The sequence below is a fragment of the Pteronotus mesoamericanus genome, unplaced genomic scaffold (genome assembly GCF_021234165.1).
Source record: "Pteronotus mesoamericanus isolate MK-2021 breed Mesoamerican mustached bat unplaced genomic scaffold, CSHL_Meso_final contig_101, whole genome shotgun sequence".
Classification (NCBI taxonomy): domain Eukaryota; kingdom Metazoa; phylum Chordata; class Mammalia; order Chiroptera; family Mormoopidae; genus Pteronotus; species Pteronotus mesoamericanus.
The window spans coordinates 26421423-26444132 of record NW_026555001.1 but is presented as its reverse complement, the minus strand read 5'-3'; the positions used below and the strand labels follow the sequence as shown (position 1 = coordinate 26444132).

The 22710-nt window shown below is 59.4% G+C and overlaps 1 protein-coding gene across 3 annotated transcripts in view; it reads left to right on the top strand.

Moving 5' to 3' along the window:
- Nucleotides 1–4626: 4626 nt before the first annotated feature.
- The window catches only part of HPCAL1 (hippocalcin like 1), an 83589-nt gene continuing 65505 nt past the window's right edge, over nt 4627–22710 (top strand). Inside the window, exon 1 of one of the 3 annotated variants that reach the window (XM_054569752.1) lies at nt 4627–4909. The gene's annotated coding sequence lies outside the window, so the exon portion shown is untranslated. Of the gene's footprint in view, nt 4910–12883; nt 12912–22710 lie in introns of those variants that run through there. The other 2 variants (XM_054569721.1, XM_054569742.1) reach the window with 2 other exon arrangements.

Here is a 22710-nt window from a genome sequence, read left to right as displayed (position 1 = left end):
GCCAGCCCCCCTTCCACACTCCCACCCTGTTCCCTAGAGGCCAAGGTCGGGGAGAGGGTCCGGGAGCAGGGGCAAGAGCGCAGTGCGTTGCTGAAGGCGCCGAACGAAGCCCTAAAGCCTCTGGCCGTGAGGAGAGGGGCTCAGGGACCCCCGCCCCGAGGTTAGAGAGGGGCAGCAGGGCAGACGGGGGGCAGCGGAGCGTGAGAAGATGGGCAGGGCTCGTCTTAGTCCGCTGGGCTGCCACGACGGAACACCTTGGGGCGGGGGGCGTAAGTAACAGACATTTATTTCTCGCAGCTTCGGCAGCAGGAAGTCCGAGATCAAGGTGCCCACTGACTTGGAATCGGGGGAGGACTCTCTTCCCAGCTTGCAGATGGCGCCTTCTCTGTCTGTCCTCGCAGGGCCTTTGTGGAAAGAGGGGTCTTACTCGCTTCTTCCTCTCATAAGGCCTCCGATCCTGACGGGTCAGGACTGACTGTGCCCTTACGAATGCGTTCGATGCGCGTCTTCTCCTAGAAGTCCTCACAGGCACATGGAGGGTGAGGGCTTCAACGGATGGCTTTGTGGGGGGCACGCTTCAGTCCGTAGCAGGGCCGTCACTCTAGAAGAAGCCACGCTCCGGTTCATCTTGACCTCCCGGAGCGTGTAAGGATGAAGAGGGAAGGGGATCCCTCCGGATGTGCCTCTGAGTCACACTTCCTGGGTGACCCATGGGGCGTGAACACGGGCAGACCTCAACTATCAGCAAGATGCCCCGAGGATCCAATTTCCCCACTTCTGACGCACCTGCTGACTCAAGGCCAAATCCAGTGATTCTTTCCAGCACGTTCTCTGCCTGGTTCCTCTGCTTTGAGCTTCTGGGGTCAGGGGAAGGGCAGGCAGCCGGAGGTGCCACTTCCAGCCCAAGGGGATATCGCCTACTCTCTTCCGGCAGCCGCACTTCTCCCCTCGGTCATTGCACCTGAAACTGTGAGAGATCAGAAGAGGACCTGGACGCACCCGCTTCCTCAAACACGGGAGCGGGCGTTTGCGAGCCAGGCCGACGTGGATTTGAAAGAACCTCCCTAGCGGGGCACACGCTCACGTGCATCACAGCACTTCTGACACATTTTTTTTGAATAGTATCTTTTCCAAAGCCCATGTGGGCCCAGCGCAGCGACACTGAGTTTGGCTTTTAGACCTGGCTGTCGTAGATTCCAATACACGACCCTGGACATGGCACGTCTCCAAGCGTAGGCGTTCTTGTCTGTAAAACGTGGGGAAGATTTCAAGAATGGTGGAGGTGGCATTTGTCAAAGTGCTTCAAGGATAACATCATAAAACTAAGGCAGGTATTATTATTATTAAGAACAATCAGTCATTCCTGCCTTTAAGTTTCTATAGCCATTGTATGGAAGACAAATTGTATGCACTACAGACCGTGTATAGTAGTACTGCGTCCATTATGCGTCAAATTGTTCCCCCATAAAGATGTTGAAGACCTGCTCCCTGGTACCTATGGAAGTAACCTTATTTGGAAATACAGATGATCCAGTTAAGAAAGAGGTAGGTCGCTGCTTGGGGGACCGGGCGGGGCGGGGCAGGGGAGGGCTCCAACACAATGCAACTGGTGGCCTTATAAAAAGGGGAATTTGAAGAGAGACAGACACACGCAGGGGGAAGACACTGTGAAGAGACAGGGCAGAGACAACCTTGACATCCCAAGAAACCCCGAGGCTACTGACAGCGGGGGGCGGAGGGGCTGGAACAGACTCTTCCTTAGGGTCCTCAGAAGGAACTGGCCCTGCCGACACCTGCATGTTGGACTTCCAGCCTCCAGAATCTGAGATAGTAAATGTTTGTCACTTAAGCCGCCCAGTCGGTGGTACTAGTTCCCGGCAGCCCCAGGAAACCGGTACACCACCTTACCCTGACTTGGCTTTCTTACTTGCTCCAGTTTATGAAACGCCAAGGTCCTTACTGAGTGACTCCTGCGCGCCCTCCCTCCACGAGGCTTCACGAGGGGCCTGCGGTCCTGGCCCTGAAGGCCCGGAGGACACAAAAAGGAAAGGATCAGGTTGTGTCTCACCCGAGGGAGACACACGCCCTCTTCAGAAGTTCAGAGAAGGGCGAGGGATACGCGAGCTGGGAGGCCGGGGGCAAGGTGAGAGCTGAGCTGAGCCCTGAGGGATAAGATTGTTCCCGACTGCCAGGGAGAGAGAGGAAGGCTCTCCAGGTGAGAGGACAGCCCCCAGGCCAGGTGCGGGGTCCGCGGGGGCGGCGCAGGCCAGGAGCACGCTCCGACCGCCTCCGCACTCTCACCGAGCTTCCTCACCGTCCACCCCGCCTCCCGCCTGCACCCACCACCATCTACCCTCCTCCTTGGCTTTAAAAAAAAAAACTTCATCTGAGAACATGCCTATTGATTTTAGAGAGAGGGGAAGGGAGGGGGAGAGAGAGAGGGAGAGAAACATTGATGTGAGAGAGAAACATCGATCAGTTGCCTCTTGTATGAGCCCTGACCAGGGATTGAACCCGCAACAGGCATGTGCCCCAGACTGGGAATCCAACCCGCGACCTTTCAGTGTACAGGATGATGCTCTAACCAACTGAGCTGCATCAGCCAGGGCCTCCGTGGCGTTGAAGGCCCAGGGAAATAAATGGCCACCTGCTCCAGGAGCCTCTCCTGCTCCTCTTCCTATGCGCTGCATTTGCAGGTGGTCAGAGCTCAGGCCTCAGGGACCAGAGGTATCAAGCTTTGTGAGGACACTTGTAGCTGTGGGACTGTGCGTGGAAGAAGGGGCCCCGTTCCTGTGGCAGAGATTCCACCGCTGTGGTTCCGGTGCTCACCAAAGCGGCTGTCGGCTTCTGGGCACGCGGGAGGGTGCAGTTCCCAGGCCCCTGGCAGCCAGGGACCCTGCGACTGACTCTGTCAGTGAATGCGGGCAGAAGTGATGCGCGCCCCATTCGGGCCTGGCTCCTAATGACCCCCGAGAACCCGAGACCGGCCAGAGCTCTCCCTCCTCTGGGAGCCGGCCGAAAGGCGAGGGGCCTGTGGAGGTTCAGAAGGAGGGTGGTGGGACCTCTGTATGGAAGACGCTGGGACTCCTCAGCACCGCTGTGGTCTTCCCCATGCCCGCCAACCTGCCCTGGAGTGGGATCAGGTATGTTGACCCCAGCAGAACACAGATAGCCAGCCCTGCTAACCGTCTGCGGCCACCCGGCCGACGGGCCTGGTCTGGGCACCTGACCCAGGGCCCCTCGCCTGGAGCGCTACCCTCGTCGTGGATACATTACAGGAAGCCTCCACAAAGACCTTGACCTCTGGTCCCTGCTGAGAAGGAAAAATGGTGACCCAGGCTCTGGGCGGTGGGCATCAGGGCTGCGGGTCCTGCTGATGCTCTGTTGTGATTGCCTAGTCCTCAGTGCTCATGGCAGCTACACGGACTAGGAGACCAGCTTACCCGGGAGTTCCGCCCTCTGCCCGAGGAGGGAGGGGTCTGGGCTCAGACCACCTGGTTTCCAGGCCCCACCCTATCCCCCTGGAAGTCACCCACCTGCCCACGCGGTCCCCCACCACAGCCTCCTGGGTGGTGGGAGGTCACCACCGTGTGATTGTGGAGGAGGATTTGAGTTTTCCCCTGGAGAGGCTAGCAAGACAGTTTGTCTCGGCCTCCCACTAAGGCCCAGCTCCACATTTACGGCTGTTTCTGTGGTTACCTTTCTTCAGGGATGTTTGGGGTGGGTGGTGGTGGTAGTGGTGGGTGTGGGTGGATATTAGCTCTTCCAAGGCCCCGATTTTCAGGAGCTGCTGGGTGAGAAGTCCCTGATTCCTGCCCTCTGACGCAGGTGCCATGGGCAGGGGTGGAGGAAGTTCGAGGGAACAAGGTCTGCCCCTCCCTGAGACCCCAGAGTCCGTCTGTCCCTGGGGCTGAGATGTCAACCCAGCCCCGTCCTCGGCGGAGACTGAAGACCCACAGTGCGTCAGGGAGGGAAGGGCCTGAAGGAGCTCGGTCCTCCTCCGGTCCATTTTATAGGAGGGGAGCAGAGGCCGGGGCGCCCAGGCGGCCTGCCCAACGGCCTGGAGTTAGCGCAGGGCCCCTCCTCCGGGCCCCGGGCTCCTGCCCTGCAGGAGGCACGGGAAGATTGGTGGTATCTGCTCACCGGACGGGCGGCAGGGGGTGGGGAGGTTGGGGCGGCCACAGGGGCCTGAGAGGCGGCCTGGGGCGACTCGGCCTGTTCCCCTTCTGGGCCACCCGAGCTGCACTTCCTGCAGAGATCTCGGGAGGCGGGGGAATCTGGCGCGGGGCCGGCTCTTCTTGGGCGCCGCCTCCCGGCCTCTTCCACACCCGCGGGCCAGAGGCCAAAGGTTTGGGAGGCGGAACCAGGGCTTCCCTCACCCGAAATCCGGGCGGTGCTGGGACTGGGTCGGGGTCCCTGCTCCGCCTAGAGTGCGCCTAAAGGAGCTAGGGGACACTGTGGAAAGGTATAGGGGTCCTGAGCCAAGGAACCGGCGGGGGCGTGGCCGGGGCGACGGCCCGGGCGAATGTGGGGGCGTGGTCGAGGCGGAGGCGGGTCCGCAGGAAACTTGAGCGCCCGCCCCGGGCCGCGCGCCCCGCCCCCGGCCCCCTCTGGGCCCCGCCTTCCCGTCCCTTCCTTCCCGGGGCCGGCAGGCGGGCCTCTGCGTCTGCAGGCGGCGGACGGGCGGACCGGCTCGATCCCTCCCTCGCTGCCGGCTTCCTTTTGTTTTTCTGGACGGCGATGAGCACAGGGCCGGTGCGGCGGCTGCGGGCGCAAGGAGGCCCGCGCTCCTAGCCACCCTTCCCGGCCTCGGCGCGCTAGTCCCAGGCAGCGGCCAGCGCCTGCCCCAGCGCGGCGGCGCCGAACTTGGGATCGGGAAGCCGGCGGACTGCGTCCTGCGTTGGAGCAGGTAGGGAAGGGGCGGGCAGCGGGCAGCGGGCAGCGGGCAGCGGGCAGCGGGCTGCGGGCTGCGGGCTGCGGGAGTGCGGGCGTGTGTGCTGGCCTCCGCTGCGACCCGGCTCTCCGTGTGTGTGTGTGTGTGTGTGCGTGTGTGTGAGTGCGCGCGCGCGCGCGCGTTTGTGTGTGTGTGGGGGGGTGCCCGTGTTTCTCTGGGTGGTGGAGTTGTGGGTAACAGGATGCCGGTGTGTCCCTGGAATGGCGTGTCCTCGTGGGGATCCGTGCGTGCACATTTTGGATTGCGTTTGAGGAATTGTGTGTCAGGGACAGTTGCCGGGCGGGAGGACCGGTGCGGGGTGGGCGTGCAGTGTGAGAGGCTGTGCGTGGGGCGGGAGTGGCGGGGTAGGCGTGGGCGGTCCAGCCCAATGCTCCGAGCCCCGTCCTCGCCGGCCCGTGCAGTGCGGGGTTCTGGAGCCCGCGGGGACAGCTGGGATCCCCAGGGGCTAGCGCGGGCTTCGGGGCAGCTTGTATTAGCCCCGCCGGGAGGCAGGTCCACGCGGCCCACGTGGGTCGCCTTTGCGCTCTGACTGGGGGAGGGGGCATGTGGGCCATCCGCTTCCTTTTTCCCTGGTGGAGGGGCGACGGACAGAGCCCCTGTTCCCGAGTTAGCCCTGGTGCCGCCGTGACCTGCACTGCGACCTGGGTCAGACACGCCACCCTCCTGGGTTAAAATTTGCTTCACTATCAAATGGGGACAGTTCCTCCCTCGGGGTCTGTCGTGACAGTTAAAATGAGAACGCACTCAAGATAGCTCTTGGCTAAGTGCCTGGTGCATAGTAGGTGCTATGTTCATTGGATTGGAGTCACTTCAAAATAAAATCTTTCCTATTCCTTATCGTGGGTGGGGCTCTTACATTTCCCCTCCTGCGCGTGTTTTGCTCCTCTCTCACGGCCGTAACTTAACCGTGGAGCACCGAGATTCGAGAAAGTTTCGGCGGGGAGGCGCCGCCTCCCCCTTGTCGCACCTCCCCGACGGACGGTGGCGCCCCGGGTGTGCAGGGGCGCGCAGCGCGCGGCGCCGGTCCATCTCCAGCCACCGAGGCTCCGGCGCCCGAGCGGCGGCGCGGGGGTGGGGGGGCGGGCGGGCCGGCCTCTGGCCAAGCAGCGGCCGCGAGGGTCCGGAGCCCTTTTGTTCAACAGGTGCCTGGTGCGTGCAGCTCGTGGCATCGGAGAACCATGGGATGGAAGTGGCGCTCCCCTCGGGGCCGGATCTCGGGCTCCCAGGGCATCCTGGCCGCGCCTGGTTCCCCCTGGAGGAGAGCGTTTGCCAGGATGCCGAGTCCTGCCTTGGGCCTCCCCGCTGGACACCCTCGGGGCCCCCTCTGCCCCCAACCCGCTCCCACAGGAGGCCAAGGGTCCGCGTGGGATCCTGCATCCTAGCGCCACACCCTAATTTTAAAAATATTTCGTTTGGAATCCTGCTACTGATAACATTGCACTGCAGTGAGTGTAGCCACTGCTCTAACCGCGATGTGCTCTCAGGGAGAGCCCTGCCAACAGCACGGCGGCGCTGGCTCAGACCCCGCAGGGCCATCTGGCAGCTGCCTCCTGCCAGGGCCGGTGACTCCTTGCCTCCCTCTTCCTGGTTCCTTCTTCTCAGGACCCTACCGAGTCTGAACAACAAATAACCCCTCACCAAGGGAGCAGCCGACCTCGCCACGCCAGAGGCTCTTGAAATGGAGCCTGCATGGAACGGGCAGGGGCGTGGGGACAGCAGCCAGGGCTGCCTTTGCCTACGGGCTGCGTTGCCCAGGGTCAGGTGCTCCCACTGGCGTTCCCGGGGAAGCCGGGACACTGCGCAGGCTTTTCTGACACAGTCGCAGAAAGCTCTGGTTCCGTTCCTCTGGTCCGTTTTCCACCAGGACCTCAGCCAGGATGGCACAGCGGGAGGAAGGGAATAAACGAAGGTTTCGTCCTGCTCGATGCCAGCGGCACACTTAGGGTGCAACCTGTTTCGTAAAGTGACTTTATATCCTAGAAGAGAAGGGGCTTTTGATCTGAACCCCACTCTCTTCCCTGTAATCGGATTCCATAGTAATATATTTTTTAAAAAATCTCCCTGGCTTTCTCAGAAGAGAGACCAAGAGCCGGGTTATTTTCCCGCTAGTTAAAACCAGCCCTTGGTCTCAAGCAAACCAGTGTTTTGGCCCTAGCTCTATTTCTGTTTCACTTTTGAAAGTGCCTGTAATTACTGAGCTCTTGAGGCTTTATTGGATAATGTGCCGGAGAGAAGGCCCAGGGGTTCTGCCTCTCTCCCCCCCGCCGCGGGGGGTAGGGCTGCGCGCTAGCCTGGCCTGCCCTTTACATTCCACTCTTACGCTTCCTGTAAGTGGGCAATAGATGGCAACGTGCGGTAATAATTTGGGAGGCTTGGCGCTGGCGATCAGGTGCCCGGAAGGTCATTCGACTGGAGAACAGGAATAATTCAAAACCCCAGAAGAACAGAGATTTGCCCAAACTCCAGCCAGCGATCCATTCATTCCCCACAATCCCTCCTAGGGAGAGATTCCTAAGAGAAATAAAAGCTTGGACAGAGTCCTCCAGAATTTACCTAATGCCCCCTTCTGGCCAGACGGCTTTGCCAAATGAGAAACACAAGAGGGACCAGGAGTGGACGGTGCCCCTGGTGCACAAACCCGGGTGCATTTCTACCTGGGGCTGCTGTGCAGCTTCCTCAGGTGAGGCCGTAGTGTTATCTCCCAGGGCTGCGTGCCCTGCCTCCGGGGCCTCGCATGCGCAGTTCCAAGGTTGCCATTCACAGAAAATACCGTGTTGAGTGCCTGGCATCTGGGCAGCCTGTCTCCCCATGACTCCCATGGTCCTCCCCCCAACCTTATTCTGAGGCCTTGTCTTGCCCCCTCTAAGTGGCGAAGTGCCAAGCTCATAGCACCGACTTACAAACCAGTGATAATCCAGGATACTAATAAGGAGCCTCCGAGTTTATTTGGCACCAAGGAGTAAGCTAGTTGGCGGCTGAAATGTTATCTAGATTGGGATCAGGTTTATGTTAGAACTCAGCATTCCAGCCAGTCCTAAGTCATGCTTGTTTGTTGTGGGATAATGCTACCAATTTATGAGTTGCCAGCCCGGACTTGATGGGGGAATGTGTGTCGTTTGCAGCACCTGATGTCATTGTGTTTGGGAAGGAGGGCACTGTAGACTTCAGTTGTGCTTTTCCTGGGGACTCACTATTCAGCACCCTCTCACTGCGTTTCTTTAGTGTTTCCATGCCCGCACCGAGGGCTGCACATCTGTGCATCTCGTGTGGCCCTTTGGGTTGAGTTTCTAATCGTATATGGGGATCACGGAGCAGGCTTAGGGGTACTCTCTGTGCCGCCTGCCCCTTGGGAAAAAACGGTTTCTTTCAAATCACTTTCCACCAAAACAACAACAGAAAAAACGGTTGGAAAGGAATGGCTTGGGGTTTAACGTAACTTTCGGTAATCAATACTGTTTGGCAGGTGGAACATTTCTTAGGCACAGGAGAGCAAGGTGCAGGTCTAAAGAATTTTTTTTTAATCATCTGAAAAGCACAGTAAATCCTTTACGAGAGCCCTGCCTTGGCGCTGTCCTTTCAAGTATAATTGAATTTCTGAGGCAGAGCTTCATATCTCCGCATTTATGAGGCATGACTAACTAAAGACACCTTCCAAGAGATCGCAGGCTCTCTTCCTGTTGCAGCCCTTCCCTCCCTACATCAGGGCAGCAAAGGGCCCTTCCCGGGGCTTTTTTTGTGCCCCTTTATCAGCCCTTGTATCCCCTCCTGGAGGTCTCCCCTGATTGCCCCTGCACCCTGCTGCCCTGGCCGGAGCCCTCCCTTGCTTTGTGTGCCCTGTAGCGAGGGAGGCGCGCCTGTGTCCTGTCCCGCAAGGCGCCGAGTGCTCAGGTGAGCGGACCTGAGCTGCCCCCACGCTCGCCCCCGCCTCGCGCAGTCCTCCAGGGTGCACACCAAGGGGGAACCCCAGAGTCCCCCCAACACTGAGCGCCCTTCTTCGGCCCTCTGGGGTGGGCGACTCCCTCTGCTCGCTTGTTACAGCCAGAGGTCTCAGGAGCGTTTCTGTGCTCTTTCCCCCTTTTCATGCCCCCAACTAATGGGTCCGTGGTCTCCCTCTTCCCTGTCGCTGCTCCACCCACCCCAACGCCTCCTCTTCCATTCACGCTGTCCTCAGTGTTTGAAACAGGGCCGTAGTCTCACTCTATCCGCCCCCCTCCGTCCATCCTCCTCTGGCTGTGTGCCTTGCTCCTTGGAAAGCTGGACCCTGGCCTCCTCCCGTGGGAGGGGACCGGTCCATCCAGCATGGCGGGCACTGCAGGGGGATGGGGAGGGGGCCCAGCCCAGCTGGGGCGGGGCCTTTGGGGAGGGATGTCGCCACACCAACACCCGGGATGGGTGCAGGTGTCTGGGAGGGGGCCATGGAAGGAAGTCCGAGCGAGCGGGAAGAGAAGACAGGCAGTCCCACCTGCAGCCCCCACAGAGAGGGCTGGTTCTGGGCCCACGTCGGTCACCCACCTGAGACCTGGAGGCGGAACATCTGGCTGCTCACGCGGCTGCAGCAGCAGCAAAGGGTGGTGGCTGTTATTGGCTGTTTGTTTTTTTCTTTGGTGGGGGGGCAGTGCGTCCTCTGTTCCTAAGTATTTCTTTTCACATTCAGGGACTTGTAGGCATATTTTGACCCAGACTGTAGTAGCGAGGCATCTGATGTGAGAGCCTGTGAGTGTGTGTGTGAAGGCGCCTGGAAGGCGGCCAGGAAGGGGCGCCACGTGGAGTTGGGGGTTGCCGGCTTGGGCTGCCGGCTTGGGTTGTCACAGCTCCTGTCTTCTGAGAAGCGTCTCTCGCGGTCCTCAACACAGTGACCCTGACCTTGGGGGAGCTGCACAAGACAAGGAGGCCCAGGCCCCTCGCTGCCCTGCCCTCCCCAGCGCTTGGAAAGCGTTCACTGAGTTTGGGTGTGTGCCCGCCGGCGGGCCGTGGGGACTCCCGGGAACATGGGCAGGACGCCGGTCCTGTGCCGCGGGGTGTGACCGCAGAGGTCCCCACGCCCCCGGTGGCCAAATGCTCAGGTCTCTGCTTCCTTCCTGTGCATTCAACAGACGCTTCCAGAAAATGGAATTGACGACTGCGCCCTCCCCCCTCCCTGTCACTCCTGTCCTTTCATTTTGCTGCACTGTAATCTGTTTTTGGAGGGAAGTGAGAACCTCTCAAAATCAATCACTAGGGTTTAGAGAAGTCATTTTCAACCTTGTACCGTTTTCTGTATTTATGTGTGTGGCTGGAAAGCCACCCCCGGCAGAGCAAGTGTGGGATGTCCAGAGACGCCCAGGCAGGCCGTGGGCGGGCAGGGCTGCCGTCTCGCTCCCTCGCCCCCTCTCCTTCCCTTCCCTCTCCCTCTCCCTCTCCTGCTCCCCATCTCCCTGTCTCCCTCTCCCCTCAACAAAGCGTGGGGTGGCCATGGCAGGAACCAGACTTTATTAAAAATCCTTCAGCCGGGCAGTGCCAGTCCCATGCCTGGTGACGCAGCCTGGACAGTCGGGCTCCGCGGCCAGGGGCGGGAGACAAACGTAGCGGCCGCTTTCTCTTCTCTCTTCTTGGTGTCTTTCTTCTGCCCAGTAAGTAAAGGTGGAAACAGGCCCCAGACAGATGCTCAGGCTGGGACCTTTCGCATGTCCGATCCCTCCTTATTCCCGGGGGAGTGCTTTTCCTCCTTTCTGTCTGAAGGCCAGAACGGAATTGCTGCTTCTATTGGCATGTGTGCTTGGCAACGTGCGCTCGCCTGACCTGAAAGTAATACGGCCGGGCTGATGGTCCTCAGAGCGCCTGTGAGGTGACTGCTTATGCCTTTGGGAATTATTTTCACTGTTTTGTTGGGAGTCGGGGGAGGGGAGAGGTAGCACGGTAAGGAATCCCAGGTGCTCTCGGTGGAGGGACCCGAGACAGAGCAAAGGTCTCACCGTGGCCCCGTAGCTCCTTCCCCCTGTGTCTCGTCCTGTGCCGGTTGCTGGCTTCCCTGTGCAACCACACCCTTATCTTCATCCTCATCCTCATCGTCACCATCACCATCCTCATCCTCATCTTCGCCAACAACTGTGTCCCCCGCCCTAGCCATCACCATCAGTGCCACCAAGTCTCGGCATAGCTTCGCACCCTTGGGCCACCGCGTCCCATAGCCCGTTCTACTGAATCTCCAGGGGTGGGGCGGCGGGGGGGCAGGCACTCCTGTTAGGGGGTCAGGAGGGGAGTTAGGATAGAGTGACAGGTAGAATGAGGGAACCCAAACGGGAGGATGATGTTCCTCTGAACGTGGCCTCTTGGGAATGATCTGGAAGGTTCTAGGAAAATCCCAGCTGCGGTGGTTAATTTTATCTGTCAACTTTACTGGGCTAAGGGACGCCCAGAGAGCTGGCAAAACGTTAGTTCTGGGTGTGTCTGGAAGAGGTTAGCACTTGGAGCAGTAGACTGAGTACGGAAGGCCACGCTTACCAGTGCGGGTGGGCATCCTCTGATCTGTCGAGGGCCTGAGCAGGACGCAGGGACAGAGGAAGCAGGACTTCGCTCTGTCTGCTTGAGCCTGGACGTCTGTGCTGAGGGGCTTGCTTTGCTGGCCCGAATGTGCAGGGCAGGGGGCGGGGGTGTGTGGCACAGGCCAGTGCGTGAGGGCTGCTCCGCGCACGGCTGATTGGCAGCTGTGTCACCCGAGCATTAAAGCTGCTGGGCGCGGCCCGGCAGCCGGCGGGGCTCGAGGGGCTGGTGGACTGACCCCCATCCCGTTATTAATGTCTGGCTTAGCGTGGCGTGGGTGGCTTTTTATCTCCACGTCTCAGCTTCCTCATTCGTCAAAGGGAGCTCAGGGCTGGGTTAGCTCCACTTTCTGTCATCAACAATTCAGCACAAATGTTTAAAAGTGTACACTCGAGTCATAGGGCGCAGCCAACCTACAGCAGAGAGAGAATTTTCGAAGCTGAACGGGTTGCAAAAAATAAAATAAAATCAAATGAACCTCTTCGAAAACACGGACACTTTAGCAACTGCCATCTTAGGAGCTGACATCATAATTCAGAAGAAACTGATAATATTGAGGAACAAGTTTGTGGAGCTCCGATTAGACGGAAGGGGCAGAGGCAGAGGGTACTGAAGCGAGCGGGGGCGAGCTCGGGGTGTCTCATCCCCCCGCCTGTCCACGCAGCGCTGTTGCATCATGTTCTGGGCTGGGAATGGCGCTGTGCGCTAAGGAATTGGGGACCGGAAAGACGGGCTTGTGGCCCAGTGGGCTGAGTGCTGTGCGTGGCGAGGCACCGGGGCAGCGCGGAAGGAGGCTGGCGGTTGAGCCGGCCTCTGAGACCTGAGGCCCCGTGCTCTGTGCAGAAGCTGCTTGCGGCTCCTTTAAGAGGACACTAGCCGGACAAACCCGTGCAGAGGGCGCTGCTCTGAACGGCGGTGATGATGCAATTCTGCTCCTTCTGGGAGGTCTTAGCCGCGCGTGACCTCCGAAACCGGCGGCCTCAACTTCTTGTTTTGACTCTTTGGGAATTCGAGGAGAGCCAGGATGAGGGAGTATTCACTGTATTATCTTCAGACAACAGCGCATGTCTTCCTGCGAACTCCTGACCAGATTTCACCTCAAATGGGTCTTTTTCATGAGTGACCAAGGAGTTTTTGAAATGGGCACGTTTGGCGTGGTAGGCTCGTAGGTGGCAGGCATTCTCTAAAGGAGCTGAAAACATGCAACAAGAACGCCCCTCCTCACGATGGGGCTGAGAAGCGAGGTGCAGGGCTGCATGGGTTCATTCCGCTTTGGCGGGGGCGGGGGCGGGGCCGGGGGGGCGGGGCCGGGGGCGGGGGCGCGGGATGGATGGAAAGGAAGTGCACCGAACGGCTGGCGGCCGTTGATTCTGATGGGACTGTGGTTCCTCTTTCCTGCTTTTTCGCATTTTTCTACATTCTAAATTTTCACCAGTGGGTACGTATGACTTGAGCAATTGCGGGGGGGAAAGCTTTTAAAAGGAACCCAAGAACACATTCCTCTGATAACCTTGTTTACCCTCTCTATTTGCCTAACAAAGTCTTGCTATCGTCAGACTGGCTGGAACCCACGAATTCCATACTTGTGATGATTTGAATGAATGGAAATTTCTCATAATGCATCATTAGAATTTTTTTGGCATCATTAGAATTTGTTAATCTCCTCTAAATTCAATACTGAGTAACTCTATTAACAGGGATATAGAGAAAAATGTCCTCTGTCTTCCGAGAAATTCCCCGTTTCAACGTGGCAGAGGCTAGAGTTCGTGTGTGGCCTGGACGGTGTTTCTTTTTTTTGCGCTTGAATTTGGGCATTTTCCTTGTTTCTTGACCTGGAAGGAGCCTTTGTGGCTCATGCCGTGTTAACCATGGGTATTTTATTTTGTTTTTTAAAATTTTATTTATTTATTTTTAGACAGGAAGGGAGGGAGAAAGAGAGGGAGAGAAGCATCCATGTGTGGTGGCCTCTTGCGCGCCCCCTACGGGGGACCCGGCCCCGCAACCAGGCCTGTGCCTCGACTGGGAACGGAACAGCCACCCTTTGGGTCACAGGCCGGCGCTCAGTCCCCGGAGCCACACCAGCCAGGGCAGCCTGGGGTATTTTCGCGAGGTGACTGGCTGTCCTTGTCCCAGGGGCCCCCTGCTTTCACCTTTTGTCATCGCCCCTGTTCTCGCAGTGGCCCGATTCCAGGAGTAACCTCCTTACGGTTTGTCCTTCGGGCCATGATTCTCAGCGCCCTTGTGAACGTAACTTCTGTTCCCCGTCCCTGCCCTTCCTCCGTGACCTCCCGAGAGCGAGGCTGCTGTCTTCGCTCCCGTGGGTTGCAGGGCCCCGGCGGGGGTCTGTCCCGTCTCCGTGCGTTCCTGCTGCTGACTTGGGGCTGGCATCGGACCGACACGGAGCTGGCCGTGGGGCTGGCTGTGGGGCTGGCCGTGGGGCTGGCCGTGGGCTGCCCCAGGGGGCACCTGGGGCCGACGCTGGGGCCCACGGACTGTTTCCTGGCTGCTAAGCAGGGCCGCCTGAGCTCTCTCGTGGGGGCCATTCCTGACCCTCGGGGCTTCCCTCCAGAGACTCCTCAGGCCGTTGTGCCCGTCGTTTTTCAGAGGTTTAATCTGAGTCCAGGATATTGAGTCAGCAGCGGAAAGTTATGAAAATGAGGCCAGCCATCAGAGAAATTGGCTAATATGAAAGATTAATTTCAGGGTAAATGAAGGAGAGAGATGCTTGGGGACTGGGCCGTCTCTCCAGGCAAATAATATTGCCACAAAATATGAAAAGCCAGGGGTTGCTTCTGCTACTAGGTCAATGATTGCTTATAGTTTCTTGGATTAGACATTTAAAAAACAACAACAACACATCTTTATAGTCTGCTGTCCATATTTATGATCTTAAGAGAGAAATACACTGGTCAGCAAAATTCCATATACATCTGGTGAATTATTTCAGGATCTTCATCATAAGGAAGCCATATTTTAAAAAAATCTGTGTGGCTCCGGTGTTTAGAAATTATTTTCAGAAGCCGGGTCCTCAGGTTACTGGAGGATTCCTCGTGGAAGCAGGAAGGGGGCTCTGCCGCTGGCAGCCGGTGGGCTGCCCTGGAGTCTGTGGTTCCCCTGCAGGTGCCTGGGTCCCCCAGTTGTCTTAGAAAAGGGATATGCCTCCCTTTATGGGGCAGGGCTGAACTTAGGCATGAGTTAAATTTTTCTAAACAAAGGTCAGATGTTGGAGTTGACTTAGAGTGATTTCCGACATAGTTTTGCCCTCTGCTCTGTTTGCTTAATTATTAACGTAACCCGCCTTTCTTGCCAGAACACTTACATGCAGCGGGGGAACGCCTATCTGAAACAACAAGCGGAACAAACTATTTTAATAAAGCCGGGACTACTGCTTTCTTTAGTACACACTAAACGATCAGCTGCATAATTCAGCGATCGGGAGGTGTCTGCCACGCCTGCCCTGGAGCCTGGGGTCCACGGCGAACAAGAACATTGGGGGCCCCGGCCTAGTGGAGCTCATACTATGGGTGTGGCCCAAGCCCGACAGCAGGACCCAAGGAGGGGCCGGGGGCTGGTCTGCCCCCAGCCACCCTGAGGCCGTGAACTTCGGCGCTGTCCCGGGGGAGCGGGCGGGGCCTTGTCCGAGGGGTGCGACACCGGCTGTTTTGTTGGCTCTGTCCTAACTCACATTTTCCAGTGGACAGAGCGGTGCTCTCTGAAGTCTGCCTCTCTTAAATCCATACATGAAGAAAACCCTCTCCAGGCCTGTTCTCGGGCCCCGCCCCATCTCGTGGCTCCCGGAGGCGATCACTTGAGGGTTCACTGTGTCGCAAGCTCTTTGTGCTCGGAGTCTTGTCCAACACCTGGCAGTTTCCTTTCTCCGTTCATCCCGCTGGGTTTCTGCAGCCCCGGCCCACGGAGACGCAGCGTCCGCAGCACCAGCTGCTGGGGGCTGTGGTGGGCCCCCCCCCTCTCCTGCGCTGGGCTCCTTTGCAGCCTGTTCATCAGCAAAAGGCACGTCCACTCTTTTCCCTTCCTTCTGCCGTTTGCCACAAGCAAAGGCCTCCCGCAGCCCCTCTGCCGGACGGCCGTGCTGCACACGCTTGCTCACGGGGGACCCCGGGCGGGCTCCTAACGGCCGGAGGCGGCTGCACGTGGGCGTGGAGCAGGGCTGGTGGCTGTGCTGGATGTTGGCGACATGAGAAGGGGGAAGACCCTGCGGGTGCACACGGACCCGACAGGTGGGCCTGGCCTTCCAGCTGCAGAGGAGGCCGTGACCAAACAGGGACACAAGCCTCGGCCTCCCGCGCGTGGACACGTCCTGCCTCCTTGGGCTCCAGCCGCCGACGGGGGAGGTCCCTTCCCGGTGCTGGGCTGTCGGGCTGGCCGGCTGATGCACTGGAACAGACTGTTCTTCCTAGAGGACGAAGGCGCCGTCGCCTTCTCCTGGCAGGTCCCCGGGGTCAGCGCCCCGGAGCATCCGATGGGGGTCACACACCCCCTCCCAGGACTGCTGTAAAGCAGCCGTCGGACCTCCCGGGGACCCTGAAACGCTGTGGGGATGTACGGACCGGCCCCTGCGTCATCAGGCTGTTCATAGACACATCCCGCTGCTCCTGACACGTGGCCTGAAGCAGCAGGTTCCCTGCCGGGTCGTTGGCGCTCCCTCAAGGAAAGCGGGTCCCCGGTTTCCCTTTCCCTTTTTCTGGTCTGGGGTCAGCCCTTCCAAGAGGCTGGGATAACGGATTGTCCTGGCCCCACAAAGGAGATGGGTCAACATTCACATGCGCACTCCCCGCTCCCCGCCCCCTGACGGCCAGCCCGCCCACCCCGCCTATCTCCCAGGTGAGGTATTTGGGCGCTGGGCGGCCTGGGAACTCACGGCTTGGATTGAAAATACTCCTGATACAGCCAGCTTGGCTCAGATCAGAGCCTACACCCAGCAAGCAGCTCCCCTAAACTGCTTCCTGGATGACAGCCGGCGGCAGGGTCACCTTTGTCGGGACCAAGGGACAGAGGGGTGGGCTGGGGTGGGGGCTCAGGGCACAGGACCCCCAGGGACTTGTTCACGTCTGACCGTGCCTTGCCAAGGGCGCTGGTCCCGGACGGACGGCGGAGCGCTTCCCGTGGCCTCGGGCTTGGGTTATGCGGGAAAGAGAAGCCTCGTGGCCCTCGGCGCCATCCTTTGAGGAGAGGGACATGCGCTGAGCCTTCTGGCCCCCACCTCTCCCCAGGTCTCCCTCACAGCGCCCAGCCCTGCTCAGGGGTCACCTCCACCGAGAAGCCTCCTGGGCCTGCTTTTCCTGGTACGCGGCTGCCCCGGCTCCCAAACACGGTCTCACCCATCCTCCCAGCCCGGGACCCCCATGGGCGGTGACTCTGCATTGCACAGCCTCTGTGAAAGCAGAAGCTGAGACTGGGAGGAGAACCCCTGGGCTGGGAGAGCTGCTCTCGTCCATCCATCCGTCCGCTCACGAAGCTCCCCGCGTGCCTCTGTGCTAAGAATGATCCAGGCGGAAATCCTGCCTTCTCCACAGCTGGGATCAACAGACAGTAAACTCAGCAAGTCAGGGGGTACCATATAGTAATACCTAGAAGGTGATAAGACTGTGGAAAAAATAGTGAAGGGTGTTAGGTAGGGGGTGGGTGAGCATGGAACGCTACACGAGGTGGTCAGAGAAAGCCTCGTGGGATGGTGACGTTTGCGCAAAGTCCAGGAAGAAGCGGGGGAGTCAGCCGCCTGGAAGCTGGGCAGGCGGGGAGCAGCCCCAGGGCCCCTGTACTCCGAGGCCGGACATCTGCAGGCTTCACCGCCCCCCCAGTGAGTTCGGGGCGGCCGGCGTGCCCGCCCGCCCGAGCCCCCTTGAACAAAAAGCCCAGGTGCCCAGACAGAAGACATTAGGCCCATTCACCTTCCTCCTGCCCAGAACGCAGATCTAATTTCTGGAAGCGGGGCAGCCAGCCTGTGACCGTGAGGCTGAAAGTCACATGGGAAGGGCGAGGGAGCGAAAGAAGACTGGGTTTCTGGTGGCATTCTTGAACCGCTGCCCGAGCTCCAAGCCCCAAGAAAACCCTATCTTGTCTAAGCCACTCTTGTTGGGCCTTATGTTGAAGGAATATCCGAACCAAACAGCCTACGTACCCTCCAGCCCCCGCGACAGACCCCTGCCTGCTCGCACACACGGGCAAGCCTGGCAGACATTCCAGCCCCTTCTCAGCTTTCTCTCCTTTCCCTGTGGCCCATCGTGCTGGCCTCCGAGTTAGCCACGGAGATCAAGACCCCCAGACCGACCCCAGCTCTCCCCGCTTCCCTGAGCTGCACTCAGTGCCACCCGCCTGCGATATTGTCAGTTCCCAGGGTCTGTGGCCCCCTGTCCCCCAGACCCATTCCCCACGCAGACCCAGCACGAGCCTTCGCGCTCACGCCGCTCAATGCTCTCGAACCCGCGCTTGCCAGCGCGAAGTCCAGTGTGAGCACGGCCGGCAGGGCCCTCCATGTGACCCTCCCTCGCTCCTCGTCCGGCTCATCACCCCCGCTGACCTCTGGAGCTCTGCTGACGGGCAGTTCCCTGCCACCCTCTGACTCCTCTAGGCCGTTGTGCGCGCTGTTCCTTTGGCTGGGAATCGCTGAAATCCGCCCCCGGGCCCACCCATCCTTCTGGAAGCAAGACGGGCTTCTCCTGCCGGTTGGTTGACCCCTTTTCCCAGCCTGTGCCCTGAGCACCTGTACTTGACCATCAGCGTCAGAGCGCCTCCCAGGGGGAATGGAGTTTAAAAAAATACTCCTCTGTTCCCGGTGGACAGAGACCAGACGTGCGCCCGCTCATCCCTCCGTTGGGTGTTGGGCTTTGCCTCAGGACTATAACTGGCCCTCGCAGGAAGGAGGTGGGTCTTCCCTGCAACTGGGGAGGGCGCCGGTGACGGAGGCGGGTGCGGGCCTTGGTTCCCAGGTGAGATCCGCCCGCCACCCCGACTGCAGTGACTGGCGCTAGGGCTGAGAGGAGAAAGGGCCCTCGCTGATTCCTCCCGCAGATCGGTACCGAGTGCCTCTCTGCCAGGGCTCCTTCTAGACACGGGGAAGTGTCGGTGGACAGCAACCCCCCCCACAAAACTTGTGTCCCCCTGGCGCTCAAGCGCGTCCACGGCGGCTGCTTCGGACGCCTTGCGCTTGTGGACCCCAACCATTGTCATCTTTACTTTTAAAATGCGATGCACAAAGTCTAAACGACGGCTCTCAACGGGCCAAGGGTCTTGCTGTCTTCGCAGGAAAAAGAAAGAAGCAAAACGCACTTCCAGAAAGTCAGGGAGGGATTCTTCCCAACACGAAAATTTTAAATTATTAGCTTTCCTCTTGCCGTTTTAAGGGTCCTACTCTGAATAAGTCACTCACCCTGTTGTTATGTAAAAGCAAATTAAAATAAATTAAATGCAAATACCGTTTCATTGTAATGTTAATTTTGAAAACTGGATCAATTCAAGGTTGTGGAAATGCCAAAGTTGTTAAGACTTTGGTTGCCATGACGACGGTACTATCTGTGAGTGGTCTGTTATTCAGAAATCCCTCCTGGGCTTGGCTCCAGCTCCGGCTGCGTTTCTCGGCAGGGGTAGACCTCTCCGGAGTCTGGCCTGGGTTCAGAAGCGTCCCTGATCTTCCTGCCTCAGTTTCCTTGCTCCGGGGACGGCCACTCTGCCGCTGTGAGTGTAACACAGCCACTCAGCTCTCCTCAGAAATCGCCGCCCTGGGGTTCTGGGATTGCCGATGGGCCTGCTGGTCTTGCCTTACCTGTCTCCGCGGACCTTTGATGACAACGTTCTCTCTCTATCATCCTGGCTAATGATCAGTGAATGACCGCCCAGTTCATGTTTGTTTTGTTTGTGGGGGGGCTGTGTGTGTGTGTGTGTGTGTGTGTGTGTGTGTGTGTAGAGGGAGGTGTTAGGTTAAACTCTGAGCATTTTTAACCCATTACCTGCCATCATCACTTTTTCTCAGGGTTTTTCTCTGGGCCATGACTGTTTTACAGCTGAGGACACTGGATTTCAGGCTGCGACCTGGCCAAGGTCTCGGCCTTGAAGGTGGCTGCCCCAGGACGGGTGCAGGCCCCTGAGCGCCAGGCTGGGGTGGCTTTCCCTGCACCCGCTTCCTCGCGGGCCGCTCGGAGCAGGTCCGAGAGCCTCCATGCCAGCGTCTGGCCAAGCGGGCCTCTGTTTCCAGCGCCAGCCCGGTGCTGCTGTGGCGTTTCTTCCGGGAGGCCCTGGCAGAGACGCTTCCCACCCTAACACACGATTTGAGGAGGGCAAGAGCTGGAGTTGCAAGTGCCTGGTTTGCGTCTGCCCTCCCAGCTGGGAGGGGGCCCAGGACCGTCTGCTCAGGTGCCGCCTGGCTGATCCCTGGCCGTGCCTGTGGGCCCACCGAATAGGGGCTGATAGGGGCCTGTGTGGGGCTGCGCGTGGGGCTCTCGCTGAATGAGACCCGCCCTGCGGGGGGAGGCGCTGGGGCGTGGCGAAGCAGTCGAGGAGTTTTAGAACTCTGCAGGGAATAGGTTGTTGCCCCAGCCTTTAACCCGCTGCAGAGCAGCCTGGGTGTTCTCCTGAGTGTGAGGCCCAGGAGCATGCAGCGCCCTGGGATCACAGACGGGTTGTTTGCCACGGGCCGTCACCTGTGCGCTCTCGGCAGTGGCGAGACTCCGTCCTGGTGCCTGTTCCCCGCTAGGTGCTCACTGGGTATATCGTGGACAGAATCCACCCAGAGGGCGGCGGTTCGCCCTGGACTGCGGTCACGTGCGGGGCTGGAAAGGTTATCGCTCAGCCGTGTCCTCTTGGGGCTGCTTCCAAAGCAAGCGCAGAGGGCACGTCCTCGCCTCACGGGGCATGTCCCTGCCTCACGGGGCCACTGGCCCAGGGGTCACAAGTGAGTGCTGGCGGGGCCGCTCCCGCACGGCACTGGGGAGCTGGGACGTTGGTGGCAGCGTGTGTTGAAGGACGCTGATGTCATCCCCGTCATCCTCAGACTCTTAAGCAGGGTGGGACCCCTGTGTGGATCCCACTTTGAAAGCCTTGACTGGTCACCCTGTGGGGGTGGGGATGGGAGTCGGGGTCAGGCAGGCTTGGGTGGCCCCCGGGGCTGAGCGTTAGCGGGTGTGTGGGGCCCGCCTGCCTTCCGCCTCCACAGGAGGCCGAGCCTTGGAGTCAGGTCCTCACCTGGGAAGGGAGGCGAGGCCGCCGCAGGCGAGCTTCCTGGGTCGGGGTGGATCCAAGGAGGGAACCGGGAGAGGATGGGCCGGGCCTGCGTGAGGGGCTCACAGTCCTCCCGGCAGCGGCTCTGATACAGAAGCCAGCCGCACAGCTTCCTTTGGGGACAACTGGGGCAGTGTCACTTGACACAGATTTGGTCATTTACAGAGCACTTGCCCCTCCCCCTCCCCGTGCACTTTGAAATTGGCTGGCGCGGCCGACAGCTGCTCCAGGCTCCCGGCCTGGGCTGCAGGCCCCCGTGGCCTGCCGCCCCGTATCCATCCTTTGTTCCGGCTGGGTTGGACCGCCGCCACCCCCCAAACGCATGGGGCATTTTCCGGCCTCCAGCTCTCCGCCCCAGCTGTCCCTCTGGCGCAGCCCCAGGGCTCAGCTGCTCTGGGAGCCCGCCTTTGCCAGGCCGCAGTGAGAGCTCCTGGTCCTTGCAGCCAGAGCACATGGTGCTGACCCCGGCTTTCCCCGTGGACCCCGCATCTTAGAGGGAGATGTGGCACTTGGGCCTCTTGGGTGCAGCATCTCCCAAGGAGGGGAGCCCGTCCAGGCCCGAGCCGGTCATGTCTTCCCGGTGGCCCCCGGGACCCCGTCCAGCCTGCGGAAGGCGGCCGTCCCCTGAGTCGGCCTGGAGCCCACCGTCCCCCTCTGGACTGGAGCCGTGGCTCAGAGTTGGAGAAGTATTTTGCATTGTTCCTGACCATGTTACAAGGTTTCAGAGTGTGCATTTTGTGGGTATTAGGTCTGTTACCCTCAAAGCGAGGCTGCCTCTTCGAGTCCTGCGCAGTGGCCGGCCGGGGGGCCGGGCCTGGCTGTCCGCTCCGTGGCACAGCCACGCTTACCACGGCCCTTAACTCCTCGGATTTCCAGTTTTCTCGCGTGTCTGGTACACTGGCCTGGTGAAGCTGTCACGAGGATGGTAGGAGCTCCTGTATATTCAAGCGCTTTATTCGTGTTAGTTATTTTGTTAATGTTGGGGCTCAATTGTTGTTTTTCCCCTGATTCATCTTTATTTTAAGACTGTGTAGGAACCAGTCTACCAGAGTCATCTGGAGGTGTAAGCGTGCTCACCTTTAGCCAGGACTGGATTTTGGCCCAGCTCCCCGTCTCGCTCTGGTAGAGATGGCGTTGCTCGAAGCCAGGCTGGGTTCTCGGGCAGCCTTCTCTGCAGATGGCGCAAACGCTAATGACTTACTATATTTATATCGCAAGTGGGTGATTTATGGTTAACACCAGACCCATAACTTTTCATTTCCTGACTGATGTCTCAGAAGCTTCATTCGTAATGGCCTGTTAGATTTAGGGAGTATAAAAAGACGCGTGTGGAGGCCATTGCTGTCCCTGAGCTCCTCCCGCAGCCCAGCCTGGTGTGCCAGGGGGAGGGGATGGCTGAGTGGCTTCTCCGAGGGGCCACCGCTCCGAAAGGACAGCCACTGTTGGAACGCGGAGTGTCCGCCTCCGGCCTGGAACAGGCTGCTCAGTAAGGTTTGTCCCCGACTTGAACGCTCTGTGCCCCAGTCGGTTGAGTCCGTGCGGAGGTTGGTGGGAAGACGATTAAATGCACCTTCCGGGTCCCTTCCGCGCCTCCTGCACCGGGGATGCGAGGGCGAGCCTCAGAAGGCCTGTGAGCCACCCGGGGCTTTATGCGCCCAGGAGGTCGAAAGCCACCATCCTGGCTTTGGGGACTGCGTCTCTGTCCATGACTGTCGTGTGGCAGGCAGGTTAATGGCCTCCGAAAAGGGTCCGTGTCCTACTCCCTGGATCCTAGAATGGTGTTACTGCAGGCGATAAAGGGCTTTGCGATGTAAGATTGAGGAGCTTGACGTGGGGAGAGGATGCTGGATTATTTGGGTGGAGCCGATGCGATTGTGTGAGTCTCATGGCATTGAGACTTGAGAGTGGGCGAGGGATGCATCCCTGCTGCTGGCCTGGCAGGTGGAGGAAGGGGCCACGAGCCAACAGGTGCGGGCGGGCGGTAGACGCGGGACAAGGCAAGGAGG